Genomic DNA, 25351 nt, shown 5'->3' on the forward strand with positions numbered 1-25351 from the left:
ATATGGTGGGCCCCACATGTCATGCCCCAAACTTGAAAACCGGGCTCACAAAATTTTTGATCATCGAATTCAGTGCCGACAGCCTCAGTAGTACCCCATTCTCGGCACCCAGCATCTATATACCAAATTCCAATCCTGAGATCCTATTAGGTGGATTGTCCAATGTACATTTAACTCGTATTAAGCATAACCACAAGTATACCCAAATCACAAAGGCAACATCATCATCACATATCCACTAATATAAACTTTGAATACAATGCCGAAAGAGAAAATACATATGTCAAAATAAAATCAAAGCTTCAGAAGATAGCTGTAAAGAACCCATCCATTCCGTACCATTTTCCATGCATATGTGCTTGATGATCGATGCCCTTAGCTAGACCTGGATTGGCCGTTTATAGTACATACCTGACTGACCGAAACCCCAAGACCTTGAAACCTATCTCATATCGACCGCCCTATCACCCTGATCGTGGAGGTACCACCCGTGCGTCGGTATGATACTCTGTTAGTGAGATACGCTGTGAAGAATAATAAGTGTATCATGTGCGCATGGCACCATGTATTTCATTCCACACATGTGCACAACACATGTGATACACACATGTACATGCCACACATGGGTGAGAGAATCTCTACCCATGTGTGTGATGTCACACACCCATACCCCTCCCTCTCTCATGCACACCTCAAGTCAACTCTCCTCCATGCCATACCTCATGTATGACATCATCACACCATGTCATCTCATGTCCCTTTAATCCACCATTAATTACAAAGCATATATTAATTACCATAATCCTAGCCTAATCTAACTTAACCAAAAAGTTATCCATTTCTTTATAAATACCCCTCTATCCCTTAGCATTTCACCATTTTCCATGGAGAGAGAGAGAGGAGTGATTTTGGTGGGCCATCAACACCATCAATCCCATCCCTTCCATCCATCTCAACCATCAATTCCATCCCTTCCATCCATCTCAACAATCCACGTAATTCATCAAGGTGAGTACACCCTTTCCACTTATATTTACTTTTGTTTTCATTGTGTTTATGGATGGTGAAGATGACACTCTAATGTTAGGAATGATATGGATGATGAACATAACATGAATGATAGTGGAGATAATTATAATGATGATGATGATGCTATTAATGGTGTGGATGCATAGGAGAATATATATATATATTTTTTAAAAAGAATAAGAAGAAGAAGAAAAATCAAATTATTCTAGAGTTCTTATGGGACCCATTGATAGTGGGCCCCACCAAAATGTTTATATAACATCCAAATCATCCAAGCATTGGCCCATTGGGGTGGCCAAACTCACACATTCACACCATACACACAACTGCACATATCAATATATATATATATATATATATATATATATATATATATAAAATAAGAGAGATGGAGAGACGCTGCTGTCCAGCGTACAGGGACGCTGCTTGCTTGCTACATGAATTGGAAAGGAGGGGCTGTGGGCCCACAATGGGCCTCACCCTTGATGTATGTACCTAATCCACACCGTCCATCATATTTCCCAGTTCATTTTAGGCCTTGAGCCAAAAAATTAAGCCAATCCAAATCTCTGGTAGGCAACACCATCAACAAAATTATTTTAAAGGTAATAAATTGTTAGGGCCCGCTGTGATGTTCTGTATGCCAAAAATTAATGAATATTAGATGTGTTACATTTTTCCCTGGCCATAGAACCCAGTTGACGGACTGGATTGTCCTATTGTGGGCTTCATACTTGAAAAACTATGATTTCAAAAAAAAATGGCAGCAGCTGACACTGTTGCTGTCAGTGTCAAAATGACACTACAGCAAGCAGCATCTACTGCTAGACGCTGGAAGAATGTGGGCCCCACCACAGGCCCCACCTTGATGTATCTTGAACATCAGTACCTTACATTTAATGGGTTCCGTTTAAAAATGAGTCACCCCCAAATTTTAGCCATACACAAAACTCAGGTGGCCCACACCATCAAAAATCATGTAACGACATGCTAAAACATACAACAGTACTTACTGGGGCCCACCTGAAACTTTGATGCATCTGAAACTTGGACTGACCCCTCCACCAAGTGGGACACGCACAATGGATGGACTGGATCTCTCAAGTGACCCACCTTGATGAGAAAATATACAAATAATATCAAAATAAAATAATGGTGTGAGGAAGTGAGGTCCTCACTGGACATCCACATTTGGGGTAAAATTTTGTGGGTCGATCATGGCCACACCATGATGTATGTGCTAAATCCACACCATTCATCCATCTTACTAGCACCATTTATTGTATGGTCCCAAAAATCAGGCCGATTAGAAGTTCATGTAGGCCATGCCACTTAGACAGTGGAAATTGTACACAAAATACTTAGATTTTTCTAGGGCCCACCTTGGTGATGAAAGGTATATCTGGGCCATTCATTCACTCCTTCAGACCATTTTAAGTCATGAGTAAAAGAATGAGGCAGATCCACAACTTAGGTGGACCACACTATAAGAAACAGTGGGAATAAAATTCCCTACTATTAAATCATTTGAGTTCTACTGTGATGTGTGACTGCCACCAAAGTTGAGTCAGCCATTAGATCGTGGAGCTAACACATTACATGTATTTTACATCCCAATCGTCCATCATTTAGACCATCCATATGTTATAAATCCCACTCAACGTATGCACCTTATATCCATGTCATTCATCTAGTAGGTAGTATTAGCTATGATATTATTTGTTATATGAATTGTTCATGGGGTGAACCCCACCATGTGAATGGGACCCACAATTATACAAAATATAATAATAATAATAATAATAATAATAAGGAAAGGGAATTGCATGCTTACCAATGAAAGCTTCCCTCGACATAATATGATGCATGTGAAGCCCACCTAGGTGCATGTGTTGTATACCCACACTGCCTATATATTTTCCATTCACTTGGGAAGTGAGCCCACCTCCTGCCCGTGGACACAAGATGAAGTAGAACTCAATTTTAGGTGGGTCAGGCCATGCTACAAGTAGAAACAGTGTAATAACTATTGGAAATTCTTAGGCTCTAGTATGCTCTTATATGCTGGGATGCTTCCTTGACCATGGACTCCACTTTGTAGTATGATGTAGATCTATGCCTTTCATCGGTTTATCGTCATCATTTTAGGGTATGGTTCCATAGACTAGTCAGATCCAAATCTCATGCCACAGGAGCAATATTGATCACTTGTCCACTGTTAAATATTTTCTAGAGTTACAGTAATGTTTGTGAGAAATCTATCCATCTATTCCTTTTAACCGATCATGGACCACCTAATATACATGTTTTACCAGACATTCATTTATTTTGATTAGATCATTTTAGAATGTGGGGCTGCCTATATATTTACGGCAATCTAAGTCATTTTCATGGTGCCTATTGTAATAGTTATTCCTCATTTAGTCCGCCAGTTGGTAGGAATCATGTGGACCACTACACTATAGGAATTTGGGATCTTGGGTGGCCCAACTAGTAGTGTGGATTGGTGAAAGTTATGTGGACCACCACATGTGAGTGCTTGATTATTATAGCCCACCTAACTGTATGAAAATTGGGGCAATCGTGTGACTACTTGTCTAAGTAGATTTATGATTGTTGTGGCCATTAACCATATGATCACTGACGGGATGAGTGATAACTAGATTTGACAAAATGGTGCTAAATATGTAGCTCATGAATCTTGTGATCATGCGTGACGTGGATAGCCGTAAATCATGTGGGTATGTGGGGAATGTGTAGCCCAACCATATGATCAAGTAGTGCTTTGGTGACTACTAAACTATGTAAAATTATGGTACTGGCCGCCCAGCTACGTGAAAATTCAGTAAAGCGGTTGCCCCATTATGCGAAATATGGTATAATAATAATAATAATAAGTAACCATCTTACCTTAAGTCCCTTATTATGACATGTAGAGTGACATTTGTGTGGCCACTCAACCATACGGACTTCTGATAATGGAGTGACCATAAGACCATGTGGGCATATGAGAAATTGTGTGATTACTCAGACTCATGAACTATGCCGACGGTGTAACTTCCTAGGTACATGAACTTAAGACTTGTGACAGATTGATCATAGGCCCATTGAGATATATTTTCAGCCCATATGATGAGGCTCATTGTGATGTATTTTCTACCCATGTGATGTGGCCCATAGTGATGTGTATTAGGCCCAGGTATGTGGCCTACCTATGAAATAGATTTAAGGCCACTTGCAATGTATTTGAGGCCCATGGGCGAGGCCCAATGTGATGTATTTGAGACCCATGGGCATGGCTCATTGAGATGTATTTTAGGCTCATGGGTTGTGGCTCATTGTGATGTATTTGAGGCCCATGTATAGGGCCCACCTCTTGTGTATTTGAAGCCCATGGGTCATGAAGCCCGATGTGGTGTATTTATGGCCCATGAGCCGAGGCCCATTGTGATGTGTAGTGCACATATGATATGGCCCAATGTGATGTATATGCGGCCTATGAGTGAGGCCCAATGCAATGAATGTGCGGCCCTTGTGTGAGACCCAAAGCGATGTATCTGAGGACTGATGTGATGTGTGATTTCGCCATGATGTATGTATTAATGTTTATGTGGGCCATTCCTTAGGGGCAATGTTGGTTAAATGTCCACATTGTCGAAGCCAATTGTTGAAGCCGGTTATGGATACCAATTATGAGTATGTGACAGCATAGCATCATCATACATGACCATACGCATCATCTGCATGTTTGTTATGAGATGTGGTTGACCATTGCATATGTCATTGCGCAGTTTGTTATGAGACTCCCTAATAGGCAAAGGTTATCTCACACGAGTGCACGGTATGTGCAGGATTGATGCATGACTGGATTGTATGACTCATGCATCTTGCATTGTGATTACTGTACGCCTTAGCGACATCAGGGCCGTAGCCTCCACAAGCATATCGTGGATGGCCAGATGGGACACCGAAAATCTGTTTTAGCATCGGACTACCATAGATAGCCCTGGGTGAAAATTTCTAAACCCTCTTGGTACCATAGGACGCCCCAACGTCAAGACCGAGTGGATATATGAGCGTCCGAGTGCCGAATACCAAGAGGTCACGTCTCCCACTGTGTCGTGGTCGGTTGGGAGGGGGTGTGGCCTTACCCGCCCGAGTGTAGGGGGCAATGCTAGGCTGAGTTTGACCAGTTCATGAATGGGTCCGCTATCGACGTGCTGGATAGGTATTGGCAAACTATTGGCCAGGCGGATAGTGAGGTTTCTTATGCTCACTTGGACTGTGTGGTTGGGAGAGCGGCAGTGTCATTTGAAGTGTACTAAACTCCGGTGATGATCCCAGAGATGAACTGTACTGATATATGGACTTATTGAGCAGGAGTTGCATACTTATTCATTCATTCATTCACTATCCACTCAAGCTGATAGTGCACAACTATTGTCACGTGTACCTTCGCAATGGCCAGGATTTCAATTAGGGCGCGCAACTAACCTGAGATCAGGAGTCTACCACATTGAGTCTGACTATCCAAATTAGGTATGGGACTGGTTTGGATAGAAGTCCCTTGTGATGGACCCCGTAGCCTACGATACTATGTACTATCATCCCAACTTCACACTCCAGCATGGTCATTTCATTCGCACCACATCTTGCACTACATCCATGGCATACGGCATTTTGGGTTACTGTACTTTTACTTTTAGATACGGATGACGGTATGCATGAACACATCAAGAATGGTATATTGCATTGCATCCTAGGCATCTGATATTTGACTCTTTATGACCCTCATTTACATAGTTGATCTGTATTGTGTACTCTGATATTGTATGATTATTGCATGACAATATGATGATGATCATGTGATTACGGATGCGTGCAATACTGTTATGGTCGTGGTATAAGAGAAATGAAAATATGACTTGATGATGCTAGTAGCATTAACTCGGAGTATTACTATGATGCATATGCATTGCATTGACATTGATATCATACCTTACATGCTACATGCCTTTCACATATATGATTTCCGTGTGATATATTTATCTTGCTTGCATGCAGGACACACTGCACACATGTGTGTACTCACTAGGCTTTTTGCCTAAACTTCCTATTTTCCATTTTTTTAGGGTTAGAGTAGCTTGGAAGACTTAGCTTTCTCGATGCATTGCATCTATCTTTCGATTTGGCAATGATGACGTTATGTACCATTTGAAAAGCTTCATACTTGTAGCCATCAGGACTTATAATGGAGAGTGTTGCTTGGTAATTTGATCATGGATCTTCATGCTCAGGTATTATTATATATAGATATATATACATAAAAAAATTTAGTCAAAAATCTTTCTTGTGGTGCACCGAACTCGAGACTTGGTGTATGGAAGTTGAGTGTCGAATTCGGGGCATCACGGAAGCTGTCTGTTCCCAGGTTTAAGGCGTGACAACAGCTATATGCTCCAAGCTCCACGCTGCTACAACCTAACATTACCTACACGCATCTATCGTGCATAAGCTTATAGAAAGCTTAGAGGGTGGTGTAAGTGTATGCACAAGGTAAGTGCTAAGTATTCAATTCAATACCATAATCATACAATGTTAAAAATACTGGTAAGATCATGAATCATACTATATCAGAGTAAGAAGAAATACTGACAAGTTCATAAGTCAATCAATATCAGATTACGCAATACAGATCAACTATGTAAATGAAGAGTCATAAAGAGCCAAATATTAAATGCCGAAGATGCAACGCAATATACAATTCCTGATGAGTTCACAAATAGTGCCAACCATACCTAGACCATATAAATGCAGAAACAAAGTGACCCAAAATGCCATATGTTGTGGATGTAATGCAATATGCGGTGCGAATGGAATGACCATGCTGGAGTGTGAAGTCGGGATGATAGTACGCAGTATCGCAGGCTATGGGGTCCATCACAAGGGACTTATATCCAAACCAGTCCCATATCTAAATTTAGATAATCAGACTCAATGTGGTAAACTCCTGATCTCAGGTTAGTCGCGCGCCCCAACCGAAATCCTAGCCATTGCGAAGGTACACGTAACAAATAGATGTACACCACCAGCCCAAGTGGATAGTGAGTGAATAAATGAATGCGTATCCAACCCCTACTCAATAAGTCCACATATCAATACGGTTCATCTCTAGGATCATCACCGGGGTCTAGTATACTCTACATGCAAATCGCCGCCCACTGACGCCCGACCATGCAAGTGGAAGAGACCTCACCATCCGCCTAGCCAGTAGTCAACCAATATCTACCCGGCACGTCAATAGCGGACCCATTCACAAGCTGGTCAAACTCAGCTTAGCTATGACCACTACCCTCGGGCGGGTAAGGCCACACCCCCTCCCAACCAACCACGACACAGTGGGAGACGTGGCCTTCTGGTATTTAGCACTCATGCGCTCATGTATCCACTCAGTCTCAATGTTGGGGCATCTCCTGGCCACGGAGGTTTAGGAATTTTTACCCAGGGACATCTATGGCGCCCGTTGCTAGAACTAAATATTTCCAATGACCCATATGGCTATCCACGATATGCCTGTGGAGGCTATAGCCTTGATATCGCTAAGACGTACAGTAGTCACAACACACAATGCAAGATGCATGAGTTATACAATCCAGTCATACATCAATCCTGCGCATACCATGCACTCATGTGAGATAACCTCCGCCTATCAGGGGGTCTCATAACAACCTGCCCAATGACATATGCAATGGTCAACCACATCTCATAACAAACATGCAGTGATGTGTATAGGCATGTATCAGGATACTATGCTGTCACATACTCATAATTGGTATCAATAACTAGCATCTACAATCGACCTCGACAATGTGGACATTTAACCAACACTGCCCCCAAGGAACGGCCCATATAGAGCCTAATATATAGTGGACCCATGGCCTCACAAAAAGCCTGATATACAACATCATGGGCCTCACTCAAGAGCTTAGTACACATCACGATGGGACTTTCACATGGGCCTAACATACATCACAATTGGCTTCATCGCCTGGCCCTCAAATGCATCACAATGGGCCTCATCACATAGGCCTCATATACATCACATTGGGCCTTAAACATGGGCTGAATACACATCACAATGGGCCTCAAATACGGGCCGCATATACATCACATAAATCTCGACAATTGGCCTTGACAATTGAAATCAGCCTCAATAATCAGAATCGACACTCGAAATCGGCCTTAATAATCGGCCTCAACAATCGAAATCGACCTCGATACTCGGCCTCGACAATCAGAACCGGCAATCAGAATTAGCCTCATCAATCGACCTCGATAATCAGAATCGACCTCGACAATCATAATCGATAATCAGCATCGATAATCATCATATAAATAAGGCAGGGTCCATAGTGAATAGCCGATCAACCATAATATAAAGATTGGCCTTCGGCCGTGTTTATATCAAATCTCATAGCACGAAACCATCCATCTATGGTGAATTGGGCCCACTTATTTAGGTTAACCCCCTAAGGTAATGATGAGAATGGGCCTAACAAGGCCCACGGGAAGGTCACAATGAGGACATCTAATCATCATTGCCCATCAATGTGGACATCTAACCAATATTGCTCCCAAGGAGTGGCCTACATAAGGTATTCATACACAACGTTATGGCCACACATACATCACATTGGGCCTCACTCATGGGCCTCGCCCATGGGCCTCGGATATATCACAATGGCCTCGTCCCATGGGCCTCCAACCTATCACAATGGGCCTCATCAAATGGGTCGTAAATGCATCACCATGGGCCTCATACGTGGGCCTTATACAAAACAAGTGGGCCACACTGCTTGGGCCTCATATGCATCAAATGGGCCACGCTACACAGGCCTAACAATACAACAGGTGGGCCCTGTACATGGGCCAAAATACATCATGATGGGCCTCGTGGATGGGTCGTACTAATGGGCCTCAAGTGGGCTTGGACCACATCAAAATCATTTCAATAGTTGTAGGTGTAACATGTGTACCATGTACACAATTATTCTATGAGGCACATGCCCACTAATGATGATTAGCACTGTCCAAACATTGCCTAAGTAAATCCAAACCATCCAAACATTGGATAGCACGTCCAAACATTGGACAACACGTCCAAACATTGTCCAGCACCGTCCAGCATAATCTGGACAGTGTGGATAAAATAATACATCATGGTGGTGTCCACGTGGTGGCCCACCAAAGATTTGAACCTACCTTAGTTAGGCTTAAGCCTTAAAACGAGCTTGCCAATGGATGGACGGTTTGGACATCACGTGCATGCCATGGTGGGGACCCACCGTTCAAACGGATGGACGCCTAGGATGAAAGGTGGGTCCCACGTTGTTGGGCAACGTTAATACAGCTGTTGTACACGTACACCAGCAATCTGTGTCCCAAAAAGGTGGGTCCCACACGGAGCCCACACGTGTAGTATACCACTGATATGTATATATATTATATACATAATATAATATTATATCATATTATAATATTATAATATATATACATAACATATATATAATATTATTATGTATATAGCAGGTGTAAGGTATTCCAATGGACCCAGCCTCCCACCATTCAGAGGTTGGACGGTGAGGATGCAACACAACCATGGTGGGGCCACACGTGTGGCCCACCATAATGTTTATTCTCCATCCAATCTGTTAATAAGGTCACAAAGACGTGGGTTAAAATGAAAAACAAATTTCATATGGATCCAAAACTCCTATTACCCATAAAGGGTTTCAATGGAAGATGTTCAATCACATTGTTCCCTGTGATGTGGGCCACCTAAGCACCACATACGGCTAATTTTGGAGTGGCCCACGGTCCCAAAAGGAGGCCTAACAAATGCACGGTGTTAATGCCAACACACATACGCAGCACCAGCAGGACGTTGTTGTAGCATCAACAGCGCCTATTGCTTCTCATGTTTTTTTAAAAGAAAAACTATTTTTCTGAGGTTTTTCCTAGGTGAGGCCCGCATCAGGAGAATCCACCCCACCCATTGGATTCTATGCCCAAGATAGGCCAAACAAGCCCAATATTCGGCATGTTTTGGTGTGTAGAAACAGCAGGTGGATTTCAACGGTAAAAGGACAATGTTTTCTATGTTATGGCCCGCCAGATAGTCGGATTAGCCTCATTTTTCGACTCAACGCCTAAAATGAGTTGGGAAATAGGATGGATGGTGTGGATTGAATTCATACATCAAGGTGGGGCCTACATGAGCAGCCCTCCTGAAATTCTAATATTATCTTTCTTTTTTTTTTACAAAGCACGTCCAGATGCTGGAGTGCATCCCCTTGCTTATCACACTTCACTACACGTCCATCGTCCAGGGACGCTGGACAGTGTGAACATACATTTCATCATAGTGGGTCCCACATGGACGTGGCCCACATGATTTGGATCAAGCTGTTATTCGTGTTTTCCCATCATCCATCCAGAGGGAAGGGCCCACATAACTTGGACGGCCGTGGGGTCCATTTGATGGACGGTCTAGACATCACATACTCTCATTAAGTGGGCCACAAAATAAAGGAGGGAGGGAGGGAGAGATAGACACATGATGATGGAGGGACCCTGACACTATGGACCCTCCGCTCCTACATTCAATCATACATCATGTGGGTCCCAATACATGTGGGCCCACCAAATCAAAAATCAATGGTGAGGATTCCTTCTCCACCAAAATAGAAGGTCTAGATGACCTCTTTCAAACTAGAAAGTAAACATCATGATGATGTCCATGGAGAATGGCCCCATCATGGAGTGATCATGAGAATCAAGGTAGGCCATCGACCATATCTAGGGTTCAAAATGAGATCCATACCATCAATTGGTAGGCCTCACTTGGCCCATCATCAAAACAAGAAATCTAGGCCTATAAAAACACCCATCGTTCAATCTTCTTGGTCCGATGGAACGCCGATCTACTTGTGCCTCTCTTTGATGGAGGGTGATGAGAAATGAGTGGCTATGATGAAGGATTTTGGGAGATGAAGTGGGCCGCACTCATACACTTTTCTCTCTTGAAATGTTTGGACGTGTACTTTTTTCTTCTTTGGTGTTGCTTGGAAATTGTGAAGAGAGAGAGAGAGAGAGAGAATGGGTGGTTGTAAGAGAGGTGATGGATGCGAGGTGATAGTTGTACTTGACATGTATGGGTGTGTAAGAGAGAGAGAGAGGGAGAGAGTTGACTTTGAGGTTGCTCTTATACTTGAAATGAGGTGATTGATTGATTGATTGATTAATTGATGGGACATGATGTAAAGATTCTCTTGGGATTGCAAACATGCGGTGTTTTCTCAAACTGAATACGGGACCATATCTCCTGGCCTGGGTATCACCTCGGCGCGTAATACGTGGCGTCGGAACCGTGACGACGGTGCGATCGTAATGGTACAAGTGTCGAATTGAGCTAACTCAGATCTACGGGATACGACTTAAGGTCATGTGCAAACATCGATCATTGGTCACGAATTGCTGAAATTCAATGGTAATGATCGCAGGAGTCAATGGAACAGTAAGGGCTAGGATACGGGTCTTACACCATAGCCAAATAAAGTTTTGACCATAAAAATGTACATTTTAGGCCCTTTGATAAAATTTTAGCCCGTTTGACTTCCTGGACCTACTAAAGTTCAGAAATTAACCAACTATGTGGAAACAATCTCATGAAGGCCAACAATATTCATAAGGGGCTCCACCAGATGGAGGGTGTATAGAGTCTATGGTGGGCCTTTAACCATCTATAGAGAAACCCATGGGCCTACCTTAAGATCACCCCGGAGGACATCCAACCTCAACTAGGTCCCAAAAGGTAGCCTGCTACTACTTGAGCAAACCGAGGCCCAAGGCCTAAAACAATCCATGGGCCTAGGGGGGCAATACACATGGCCCAACACATAGGAAATATGGTGGGCCCTCAAGCAAGGTCGGGCCCAACTATAAATATCAAAAACCCATACATTGTGGTGGGCCTAATGGGCAGCCCGATATTCCAACCATATAGGCAAATTCTTATGTTTGAAACAAGTGAGTTGGGCCTCACTTCTTGGCCCAAGTATGGGGTTAATTTAATGGGCAGCCAAGGGCCCAAATACTTGAGTATTTTGGCCCACAAAACCCATCACAATAGCATGATAAATATAAGCCCCAAGGTCCAATGATCCTATCTAAAATTTCCAGCCCAAAAAGGGCTAAATAGTCCAACAATTAGCTAGAAATATGGACCCAATAAAACCTCAACTGGGGTGGGCCTCAAGTATGTACTAATTAAGCATAAAATATAATTTACAATAGGGTAAGATATGTGTAATAATGTCCCCAAATTTGGTGGACCATGCTACCCCAAAATATTCATTTATGGGCAACAACGTTGGGCCTATTGCTGAAATTCCAGCCCACCCACAATTTGGCTTGCTGGATATTTAAAAATTAATTAATTTATATATTTATTTTAGTTCCTGGTGACCCATACATATCACAAGGGGTCCACTAAATGAAGAGAGTAGATTAAACACATAAATCAGATGGGCCATGCTGCTGGACTGGACGTCCAGCAGCAGCCCAATGGGCTGGGCATCCCATGGTGGGTAATCCTATGGGCCTCGGTATTTGGCCTAAAAATTACCCAAAAGGACCCCAAAAATGGAAACAACAGAGGGAGGTGGCCATGTCCCATATGGAACAAGATTTGATGGAAGGTGAGACAACAAAATTCATCAAGGTGGGCCCACAAGGTGGCCTGGACGACAAACCAAGGCTGGACGACTCAGCCTGGTGGGCCACTCCAGGCCTCACCACGGTCGGTACAGGGGCCTGATGGCCCTGAAAATTTAGAGGGTGGTCCTTCCATGGGTGTTCCACATCTCCAAAAACTTTCATAATTTTTGGATGGTCATAAGTATTTTAATTAATTCAAGGAATACAAACTATCCAGAAAATCTGCTAAGTGTAGAATTTTGATAGACCCTGATCTGAGCCTCCAATGGGGTGGATCAATGGCCTCAAAAAATTTGAGAAAAATAGGTTTTATGTCCCCTCATATATGTACTATAAGTTGCGGTCCACGGATGTGGCCCACCAGTGGAAAAATTATTTTATATTTAAATAATTCCACACTGATATGTTGCTGGAATAGTGCAGAAATTTCAGACTAATCACCTCACTTGAGCCACACCTTTGGGACCTCAATCAGGGTCAGATGGGACTGAAATTTGGTAGGTTTATAGCTGTGACATAGGTCTTCAAGAATCATATATTGGATGGCATCAAATTCTCCAAAAAATGACTAAAAATTAGGCCCCAAAGTGGTCCAAAATCTGCCTAGACAGATTGGACAGCAACATGTACTTCACAAAAATAAATTACAAACATAAATTAAATGGGGATCTAGCCCTTGAAAATCATGGTGTGGTCCAACCAAGTGGGCCCCACAAATATCCAAACCATCCCATCACCAAAAATAACCTTGCGTGCACCCCTTTTGTGCATTTAGGGGCCACATGTTTAATGGGAGGGACTTGTGAAAACGTCCCCTCTCTATGGATGGTTGGGATTTTGTTGGTCCACAAGGTGGGCCACACACTCATGATCAGCACTCTCACTAAGAAAGAAAGAAGTAATCGGCCATACATAGAGGGTTTCGCCATTATAAATCCCTCATGCAAAAAAAAATAAAAAATCATCCATATAATGCTCATCTTATGGGTCCATGCATGCATGGACCCCACAATAAAACCTGAGGTGGGGATGCTATCCCCACCATAAAACAAAGGACTAGATGACCTTATAAGGGCTGAGATTATGAAATACATCATGATGGGGTCCATGGAGAATGGCCCCATCATGGAGTAACACATGCATGAAGGATGGGCCAATGGCCACATCCAAGGGATTAAATGGGATCCCCACCATGGATTGGTGGGTCCCACGTGTCCCATACATGAAGAAATAAAAGAAACAAGAGAGAGAAGAGAGATCAGTACTTTTATAGACACCCACCTTTAAATCTACCTCTCCTTCTTCCACACAAGGGAGATCTAGCACCAAGGAAGAAGAATCAGCAGCTAGGATGGATTCTTCGGGGTTGGATTGTGAGGTATATATGGAAGCTTCAAAGGGCTGAAAAAATGGAGGAAGAGGGCTGGACATTTGGGAGCTTTGGTTGCATGGATCAGGAGAAGAGAGAGGAGAGTAGAGAGAAATGAGAGGGAGAGAAGAGAAATTGCTAGAAGAGAGAGAGAGAGAGAGAGAGAGAGAGAGAGAGAGTCATCATGAGTTCTCTCCTAAGATAGGCAAATCCATCATAATGCTAGGGTGATATAAACAATGTTCATAGACTCATAGGCTTGGAATAGGGATGGGTAGTGTGTGAGTAGTGGGTGGTGTAGAAGATGGGGTTTAGGTTGTGTGTGTGTGTGGTGTGTGTTGGAACTTGGGCAAAAAGGGAGTGGGGCTACATGCACTACTCCCAAGTGGGCCACATGATCAAGATCAAGTGTTGTAACGTGAGATATACACAACTTATGATCTATACATCGGATGGAGGTACAAGACGTGGCGTTGGAACCGCAACGACGAAGCAGACAAGATGGCACATGTATTGGCTCGATCCGAGTCAGGTCTACATGATCGGACTTAAGGATGATCGCAAACACTATCCGAGGGCTGTGGGTCTGCGGGATTCAACTGGTAGGACCGCGGGATCAAGATAAACAAAATGCATACTTATAAATACGCATGCACACACATGAACTCGGGTCGAGTCTTACACATGATGGAATGTTTTCTATGGTTTGATTCATGTTTAAGTTGGATGCTCTTTGATTTTAGTTTGATTAAAAGAGATACTTTCTATTTTTAATGGTTTGTTGTGATTTAAATTACAATAGATCTGCGATAGCTTTAAGTATGCTCTTTTCATTATAGGAATTGTGAACTTGGGAACCTTGTTATTCACCATCGTCTCATAGGCATGGTTGGGTGATGGAATCTTTCCTAACGTTCATAATCCCCTTGGATTGATTGTGGATTGGCTAACTTCTATTGTTTACTTTGTCTCATCGGCATGGTTTTGTGATGGAATTAAGCCAAATTCACATCCTTCTCATCTCTTGAAAACTAGATCAAAAGGAAGTTCATATTTGTGTTTTAATGGATTATCTTCTAATTGAATGAAGATAGGACTCTAAATCCAGTTGTGTTCTTGAATCAAGCGTAGATCTCCCTGATCTCTACAAGTGGATCCTTGGCATCTTAGTTTCCCACCTTTAAATTCTACAAGTTTTAGTTTAAGATTTCACTATTATACTTTTTTAAAATTTCTTGATTTAGATTACATCTTTGCCTATTTCTAGTTCAAGTTACTTTCATATTACGTACAAGGTTCAGTCCCTGTGGATTTGACCTCAGTCTTATCGAGATTATTACTACATCACAACCTTATACTTGGGCTGTAAACAAGTTTTTGGCACCGTTGCCGGGGATTGATGGTTACGTTCTTCTTAGATTAACTAGTTTTAGAATTAGGTTAAGATTAGGGTTTTTCTAATTTTTATTTTTAGGATTATGTTTTCTGTTTGATTCCTAAAAACTAACCTAACTTTCTTGTTTTATAGGACCCTGATATAGGTAATCTCTTTCTAATTTTTTTATTTCTTGATTAGGATTTATTTTATATTTTTTATAGGACTTCTTTTATTTTTAGAAACTAACTTCCTAATTTTAGGTTAGAACTTTCCTAATTAACTTTTAGAAACTAGGTTAGTTATTTCCCCTTTGAGAAACTCTTTCTAATTTTAGAAACTAACTCATATTTCCTTTATTTTATTTTTAGAAACTTTCTCATTTTCTAGGATTTCTTTTATTTTTAGAAACTTTCTCATTTTCTAATTTAGGTTTAGAACTTTCCTAATTTGTTTTAGAAGGATTATATTTCCTTTTAGGAAATTTTTCCCTTCTTAGAAACTAGTTTACTTTCTATTTTAGGATCTCTTGCTATTTCTAGATTTTTTATCCTTAGAAACTAACTTAGTTTGTTTTATTTTGCAGGATCTAACTTAGAAACTTCGAATTTGGTAACTTCCTTCCAACTCTTTTCTAATTATTCCTAGAATTCTATTTCCTTTAGGTTAGCTTTAGAACCTGAATTGAGGGCTACGAGTGTTTCATGCCCAAGTTGGTCCATGATAATACTCGACATCTCTTGACTAAAGGAGGATTGGTTGAGGGGTATCCATTGCAGGACTAGACACCGCTCGAGATCCCCAGAGTTGATTGAAGTGATGGCTGCAAACCAACCTCTTCTCCCTCAACCTAGGGTGGAAGATATCCAAGATGAGAATGAGGTGCATCAAGCACCCTCGCCTCGTACTTTGCGAGATTATTTACAGTAGGCGGGGGTGAGCATGTCCTCATGCATGGTTTTTACAGAAAATATGGGACACATGAATATCAAGCCAGGGGTGATTTAACTCCTTCCAAAATTTCATGGGCTTGAATTTGAAAATCTGTATCTACACTTGAAAGAGTTTAATGAGATCATAGCCACTTTATATTTTCCAAACGTATCTGAGGACACAGTCAGACTGAAACTCTTTCCCTTTTCTTTGAAAGAGAAAGCTAAGACGTTGTTACATTCACTACATCCTAGATTTATTGGCACATGGAATGATATGCAAAGGGAGTTCATAAAGAAATTTTTTCATATCACAAAACGAACACCCTTAGAAAGTCAATTAGGAACTTCGCCCAAAAGGAGGATGAAATATTCTTCCAATGTTAAGAGCGGTTCAAGGATCTTGTCAGCTCATGCCCACAATATGGATTTAAAATGTAGCACATTACACACTTCTTCTATGATGGGCTGACATCTGCCATGCGCCAATTGGTCGAGACAATGTGCAATGGGAGATTTATGAATAAAAATGTCAATGATGTGTGGGATTACTTGGATAGACTTGCTGAAAACGCACAATCATGGGACACATACCCAAAATCAAGTGCCACTTCTAGGCCCACTCAATCAAAGGAAAGGGGCGGAGTATGCCTTCTAAAAGAGGATGATGATATCAATGTTAAAGTGGCTAATTTCATAAGGAAATTTGAGGCCATGAAATTAAAGAAGGATAAGGGTAAGGAAGTTGTTTACGGTATTTGTGGTTGTAATAGTCACGCAACTGAAAATTGTCCAACTATATCTGCCTTTTAAGAGGTATTGACTGAGCAATCTAATGTCATAAATAATTACAAAAGACCTTTCAATGGACCCACCTCTAATACGTACAATCCTAGTTGGAGAAATCATCCAAACTTCATTTGGAGGAATGGACAAACTACTACCCCTCAAGGTTTCTTCAATTAAATTCCAAATCAAGGGAAACCTCAAGAGGATCCAGTTCTAAAATACATTTAGGACCAAGAGCTATTTAATCAGAATACGGCATAAGCAATCCAAAAAATCAAATCAGTGATTGGAACGCTTGCGTCGTCTGTCCAAAGGATGGAGTCACAATTGGTAATTGAGGGAAAGGGGATGCTTCCTGCTCAACCTCTCCCCAATCCTAAACAGCAATATGAGATAAGTGACCCCAGCTCTTCAAATTAGATGGCACAAGCTAAATCTATCACCACTTTTAGGAGTAGAAAGATAATTGACAAAACTATTCCAGTGAGGGTTGAAAAGCCTAAGGACCCAGAAAAGGACAACGATGATAAACCTAGCATTGCCCAACAAGAATTAGAACCGAAACTTTAGGGTAAGCTGATTGCTCCATTTTTCTAACGGTTGGTTGCACCAAAACCTCTCTCTAACTCTCAGGACATTCTAAAGGTGTTGAAATAATTGAAGGTCAATATTCCTCTACTTGATGTTGTAAAATAAATACCTTCATATGCCAAATTTCTGAAAGACTTTTGCACAACCAAAAGTCGGTAAAATATTCAAAAGAAAATCTTCTTGACTGAGAAAGTGAGTGTCATCCTAAAGCAAGATGTGCCGCATAAATTCAAAGATCCCGGTAGCCCAACCATATCATGTGTAATCGGGAACTATCAAATTGAGCACATACTTCTTGACTTAGAAGCGAGCGTCAATCTGTTTCCCTACTCGGCGTACAAGCAGTTAGAATTGGGTGAATTAAGACCCATCTTAACCATATTACAACTTGTTGATCACTCAATTCGTGTACCGAGAGGGATAATTAAGGATGTGTTGGTCCAGGTTGATAGATTCTACTACCCTGTAGATTTTATCAGCCTGAATACTGAACCTATCAGTAACATGAGCACTCAAATTCTCGTCATTCTTCGTCGCCCATTCCTTACCACTTCAAATGCAATCGTTAATTACAGGAATAGAGTCATGAGTATGTCTTTCGGGAATATGACATTGTACTTAAACATCTTTTTCAATATAGGCATACGGTTAGATGATGATGATGATTTTCACGACATTAACATGATTGACTCTTTCGTGGAAGAAAGAACACCTTTGACTTTATCCTTTAATCCTCAAGAGACATGCCTAGCCCACTCCCAGGATTTTGATGATGACATGATTAGGGAGATGGGTGTCATGCTTGATGCTGTGCCGGTACTTGAAGTTAACCGGTGGAGGTGACAAATTGAAGAATTGCCCCCAAACTGATGTAGTGCCTCTACCGTCTAGCCTCAAGGCACCGAAGCTTGGCCTAAAACCATTGCCCTCTAATTTGAAATATGATTATTTAGGTCAAGAAGAGAATACCCAGTGGTGATTTCATCCCACCTTGAGACAAACCAAGAGAGTATGCTCATTTCTACTCTTAAAGAAAATAAGGGAGTTATTGGGCATATCATCACAGATCTCGATATAATGAATGAACTCCTTTCAACTAAATACTTTGACTCTTTAGAAGATGGCTTAGTACACTTTGTGGATATAAACAATCCCATGATACGAAATATAATGGATACCTAGCAAGACAATACCTTGGTAGTTCTTACTAACCGAGAAAACCCTTATTTTAAAGACTCTCCTCCCCCAGATCCTGAATGTTTACCATTAAAGGAGAAGCTGAAAATTGAACCGAAGACTGCAACTTCGAAGTGTGTTGAGACTATACCACCTACTAAAAAAATTCTGAATTTCATCTATATATAGTTTCTGATTCACCATGTTATACTGATATTGAAACTTTTTCTATCATCGGTGAATCGTATATACTTTGGACACCTAGGAGATTAAGAGGAAACCTTATGCTGAGGTATATAAATTTCTCTGAGAATTCATACTCCAGACCATCCAAGCCTATTGCAAAAGGGGCTTTTAGATGATCTTGTTGAGAAACCTTCTGAGAAATTTATCAAGATATTGGCTGGAGGAGGAAACTTGCAACATGACTAAGTAGTTATTCCCTTGATCTCCTAGTCTGACGGAGGTATAGATAAGTTTATTGCTTTCATAAGACTAGGGTAGTTTGCTTTATATCGTTCTAGAATAGTCGACTTTATGCCGTTAGGTTATTTTGCTTTCTAAGTTGTTTTAGGATAGGTTGCTTTGGTTGGATTAACTCTTGTGCCAAGTCGCCTTCATGCTGCAATCTCTTTGGGAAAGAATCTGTTTAACTCCGTCATTAGGTACTATATTTTCATCACTTCTCCTTTACTTTCGTTGTCTCATATGCAATGCATGCGTATATCTTTTACATTGAGGACAATGTAGATTTTTTGTTGGGGATGGGAGATTAGATTACCTAATTAGTATTTTCTAGGTCTTGAGCAAAATTGTAGAAAATTTTTAAAATCTTTCTAGAAATTCTTGTGAATTCGAAGCGATGTTGATGGCCATCTTTGATTTAGAATTATAAGATACGTAATGTTGGTAATTTATGACTCTTAGATTCAGCTATCTGATAGATTTCATAGTTAAGTCGAATTGTTAATCCATGATTAGAAGTTTTAAAACATTGATTGAGTCATGATTTCACATGTCACACCTCGCTTACACATTAAGGCTTCAGTTCGATATTGAATTGTTAACCTGGTGGTCACTAGACATGGAAGGAGCCAACCTATGGAATTTGTCCATCATGTTCAAAGAAACTATAGTACCTAGCTAAAAAATAGTTACCTTTGGAAAGGGTTGGGCAAATGGTCTTCACCATGAGTTTACTCCCTATAGGTAAGGGTTTGATTCCCCTCCTTGGCTTTACCATTAAAAGGTTGACATAGCGTGAAAGCCATCAATGAAAAATCAAAAGCTAGAAGAATGAAAAGTTGAATTGTAAGGCAAGTTTTGGTTTAGGTTACGATTATCCTGAATACTCTTGTGATTATCAATGTTGTAAGGCCCATATCCTAGCCCGTACCGTTCCTTAGACTCTTGCGGTCCTCTCGGTCGAATTCTGGCGATCCGAGACCTGTAATCGGCATTTACTCCGACCCTAAGTCGCATCCTTTGTATTTATATCGTCTCGACTCGAAACTTATACCCTAGTGACCACACCGTCACCACGGTTCCAACGCTGCGTCTCGCCCACAGATGCGATACCCAATCTAGGAGTTGTGAGCCCGCATTTATTTCGAGGGAAACGTTGCACATTACAAATTCTGAGAGAATCTCTACCACATTTCAAATCAATCAAGTATATCCCATCACAACCCATCCCTCTCTTACACAAGCCTTACCCAAAAGTCACACCACCATACCTCTCATCCCATCCTTCTTACACACCCATCCCTCTCTCCTTACATCTCCCATCTTTCACTCATTCTCTAGCATTTTTCCTAACAACTAAGAGAGAAAAAGACTAAGGAGAGAAGAGCCAAAAGTGGCCCACTTCCTACCCCCTCTCAATCCTCACCATCCAACCCTTCAATTCTCATCATCCTCCATCAAAGAGGAAGTTTAGGAGCTCGGGAGATCAAGGAGCCAAGGAGGGAAACGGTGGGTGTTTTATAGGGTTAGATTGTAATTTTTTTTATGAACTAAGTGGGGCCTACCGAATGATGGTATGGATCTCATTTTGGACCCATCTTGTTATATGCATTGTATATGGCCTACCTAGGGGAGCTCATAGTGGCGGAGCTCCCCCATCTCTCGTTCTCTCTCTCTATCTCTCTCTTCAATATTTTTGTGGCCCACCATAATGAATGTATTTTATCCAGCCATCTACTGAGTCGGCCCACCCGACAGTCCGTTTGGACTGACCTGATTGAAGGAAAAACATAAATATCAGCCTGCTTCAAGGCTGGTGGGCCATGCTGATGTGGACCATACCTGATGCATATGACTTCCATACCGTCCATCTGTATGTGGTTTCGATCCACACTGTCCAGACCTCTGGACAGTGGGACCACCTACCACTGTGTGGGGATCCACCTTGATACACATGTGCTTGATCCTAACCGTTCGTATTGGACAGGCCCGGATGAAGGGACACCATAAATATCAGCTTTATCTTTAGAAAAAAACTGCGTTATATATCCATTCCGTCCAGCAGCCTCTGCTGTTGGACTGTGTGAAGGGAAAATGCAAAAAAAAAAAAGTAATAATAAATATATATATATGTGTGTGTGTGTGTGTGTGTGTGTGGTCAGCCCCACGTGGGACCCACCTAATGTAGAAACAGATTGGCTGGAGTACCGTACCCCAGCTATATAGCTAGAGTATTGATGTTAGCAAGATATAAGGCCCACCATGCTGTATCTATTTCATCCACACCATCCAGTAAAGGACAGTGCTGGATGCTCCTGCCTGGCATGTGTGGGCAGGTGGGACCCACGTTGATGTATATGTTTTTTTTACCCACACCGTCCATCTAAACGGGTGGTGTGGGACCCACCCCTATGTGTGTGTTTTATCAAAACCATCCATCCCTGAACAGGATTTGGGTGGCCACCTTGATGATGTGTTGTATGTCCACCGTCCACGCGTGGGACGTGTAGACCCCACCACAACGTATGGGTTTTATCAGCACCGCCCATCCAGTCTTTCAGATCATCTTAGGGCCTGGACCAAAAACAGCCAGCATGCAGCAATTGCTAGTCGCTGGCCCCTTGCTGCATGTGCTTCATATCCATGCAGTCTAAACTGATGGGGCCCATTGCCAGGTGTGAGGCCCACCACCATGTTATATGTGTTGATCCAGGTTGTCCATCCAACCCTTGGAGCCCAGCCCTGATGCATGGGTTTTATCCCAACCGTCCATCTGTGTGGGATGTACCACGATGTATGGGTTTATTGTTGTTGTATTGACGTTAGTAGATCAGAGGGTCTGATTATGAGGTATGTGTTTTATCAAATCGCCCATCTGCTGGACGAGCAGCACTTAGCTGCTGTGCATTGACGTCAGCTAGTTTTGTGGAACCCGCTTGATATATGGATCTCATCCACGTCGTCTGTCCATCTGGACTGTAGACCACTCTAATATATGTGTTTTACCTAAGCTGTCTGTCCATCTCGAAGGGACCCACCATATATGTTTTATACCCACACCGTCCATATGTATGGGGCGGTGGGCCCTGATGTTTGTGGCCTGTCATGATATATATAGTGTATATCCACCGTCCATCTGAGTGACCCACCGTGATATATGTGTTTCATCATCCAGCCACCATGATGTATATATTTCCCCAACATGTCCAATAGGGAGCTGGATGGTGGGCCCTGACCTGGTGTATGTGTTGCATCCATGCCGGTGGGGCATGCATGATGTATGTGGTTCATTCCTACTGCGTGGAGCCCAACCGTGATGTATTGTATATCCAAGTTGTCCGTCCATCTAGACGGTACTGTGGGACGCACCATGATTTTGTAGCCATACCGTCCATCTGTTTTGTGCTAAGTGAGCTACCATGATGTGTGGGCCTGATCCACACTGTCCAGCACTCTGGATGGTGGGACCCACCTTATGTATATATTGTATATCTAGTCCATCCGTCCAGCTAGACATGGGACCCACATTGATTTAAGTATTCTGTAGTTACACCAAAATGTATCTGTTTTATTCTCACATCCATCCACCTTGTGATGTATCATATATTCACACCATCCATTCACTTGGCCCCCACGTGATGTATGTGTTTGATCCCAGCATTCCATTTAGTGAGGCCCATTTGGATGTATTTATGATCCATTGTAACGTATTTGAGGCCTAAGGGTTGTGGCCCAATGCGATGTATATCGGCCCATATGATGAGGCCCAACGTGTTGTATATGAGGCCCATATGATGAGGCTCGATGTGTTGTATATGAAGCCCATGTGATGTGGCCCACTTGATGCATATCAGGCCAATGTGATGGGCCCATTGTGATATATGAGGCCCTTATGATGAGGCCCGGTGTGATGTATGCAAAGCCCATGTGATGAGGCCTAGTGTGATGTATGAGACCCTTGTCTAAGGCCCATCGTGATTGTGTAGGCCCACCATGATATGTTCACGGCCCATTGTGATGTTTATGTGGCCCATATGATAAGGCCCAGTGTGATGTATGTGAGGCCTATGTGATGAGGCCATTGTGATGTACATTGGGCTCTTGTGTGAGTCTCATTATGTTGTATGAGAGACCCTTATGTGAGGCCATGGGCCCCAATATATGTTTGACCCTATGAGGGCCACTCATTGGGAGCAATGTTGGTTAAATGTCCACATTGATGGGCAATGATGGTTAAATGTGCACATTGTGACCTTCCCTTGAGGGCCACTCATTGATGCGCACGAAGTTGCCCCACATGAGCGCGTGGTACATGCAGGTTTGATGCATGATTGGATGGTATAACTCATGCATCTCGCATTTTGTAATATGACCACCGTATGCCCTAGTGACATCAGGGTCGTGGCCTCCACAGGTATGTCGTGGATGACCTGATGGGACACTGAAAATATTTGGTTCGAGCATCTGGGCACATTGGATATCCGTGGGTGAAAGTCCGTAAACCTTCGTGGCTAGGAGATGCTCCAACATCTAGAACAAGTGGATATATGAGCGCCAAGTGCCGAATAGCAGTAGGCCGCGTCTCTCACTGTGTTATGGTCGGTTGAAAGGGGGTGTGGCCTTATCCACCTGAGTGAGGGGGCTGTAAGCTAGGTTAAGTTTGACCAGCTCCCAAATGGGCCCGCTATCGATGAGTCAAGTAGGCATTGGTATATTGTTGGCAGGAGGGTAATGAGATCTTTTCCACTTGCATGGCTAAACGGCTAGGGAGGTGGCAACCAGTGGGAGTGTACTAGACCCCAGTGATGATCCTAGAGATGCACAGTACTAATATGTGGACTTATTGAGCAGGATTTGTATACTCATCATTTTACTCATTCACTATCCACTCGGGCTGGTGGTGCCCAACTAATTGTTATGTGTACCTTCACAATGGTCATAATTTTGGTTGAGGTACACGACCAACCTAAGATCAAGAGTTTACAACATTAAGTTTACCTATCTAAATTTAGGTATGGGATTGGTTTGGATAGAAGTCCCTTGTGATGGACCCCATAACTTGCGATACTACATACTATCATCCCGACTTCACACTCTAGCTTGGTCATTTCATTCACATCGTATATTGCATTGCATCCTCAGTATATGGTATTGGCTTATTATGTTTTGCATCGCATAGCCTGGATAAGGCTGATGGTAATTATAGACTTACCGGCATGTTTTCGCATTGCTCTAATATTGCATACTTGACACTTATCTTACACACACACTTACACCACCCTCTAATCTTTCTATAAGCTTATGCATGATAGATACGTGCAGGTGGCATTAGGTCACAGCAGCGTCAAGCTTGGAGCATGCAACTTTCTTCTGGAGCTTTGATCATCGATATATGTATTTCCTTTTCAGCATTGTATTCAACTGTTTATATTAGTGGATATGTGATGATGATGTTGCCTTTGTGATTTGGGTAAACTTGTGGTTATGCTTTTTACAAGATAAATGTACGTTGGAAAATCCTGCTTGTAGGATCCCAGAATCGTAATCTGGCATATAGGCGCTGAAAGCCTATAATGGGGTACTACGGAAGCTGTCGACACTGGATTCGGCGATCAAAAATTTTGTGAGCCCAGTTCCAAGTTTGGGGCGTGATAAATGTTATCATGAAAATAAAGAATTGAGCCCTTGATTTTGATAAGTTTAGGTTTCACTATACACCCATGGAACTCGATGTTTAGAATTGTTCTAATCGATGGATTAATACCTTGAACTTGACTACAAAGTTTACCATGTGCTTGAGTCTAGGAGAAAGTAATGCCCAACATTCATGAATCTTAAAATTCTATT

The 25351-nt window shown here is 42.1% G+C and overlaps 1 non-coding gene across 1 annotated transcript; it reads right to left on the reverse strand.

Annotated features, from left to right (window-relative positions):
- Nucleotides 1–16807: 16807 nt before the first annotated feature.
- On the reverse strand, nt 16808–16914 carry LOC131252396 (small nucleolar RNA R71). The gene has a single exon (XR_009174418.1). It is a non-coding gene; the product is annotated as a small nucleolar RNA R71 (small nucleolar RNA).
- Between the last annotated feature and the right edge of the window lie 8437 nt (nt 16915–25351).

This window comes from Magnolia sinica, chromosome 7, assembly GCF_029962835.1.
Source record: "Magnolia sinica isolate HGM2019 chromosome 7, MsV1, whole genome shotgun sequence".
NCBI classification, from domain to species: domain Eukaryota; kingdom Viridiplantae; phylum Streptophyta; class Magnoliopsida; order Magnoliales; family Magnoliaceae; genus Magnolia; species Magnolia sinica.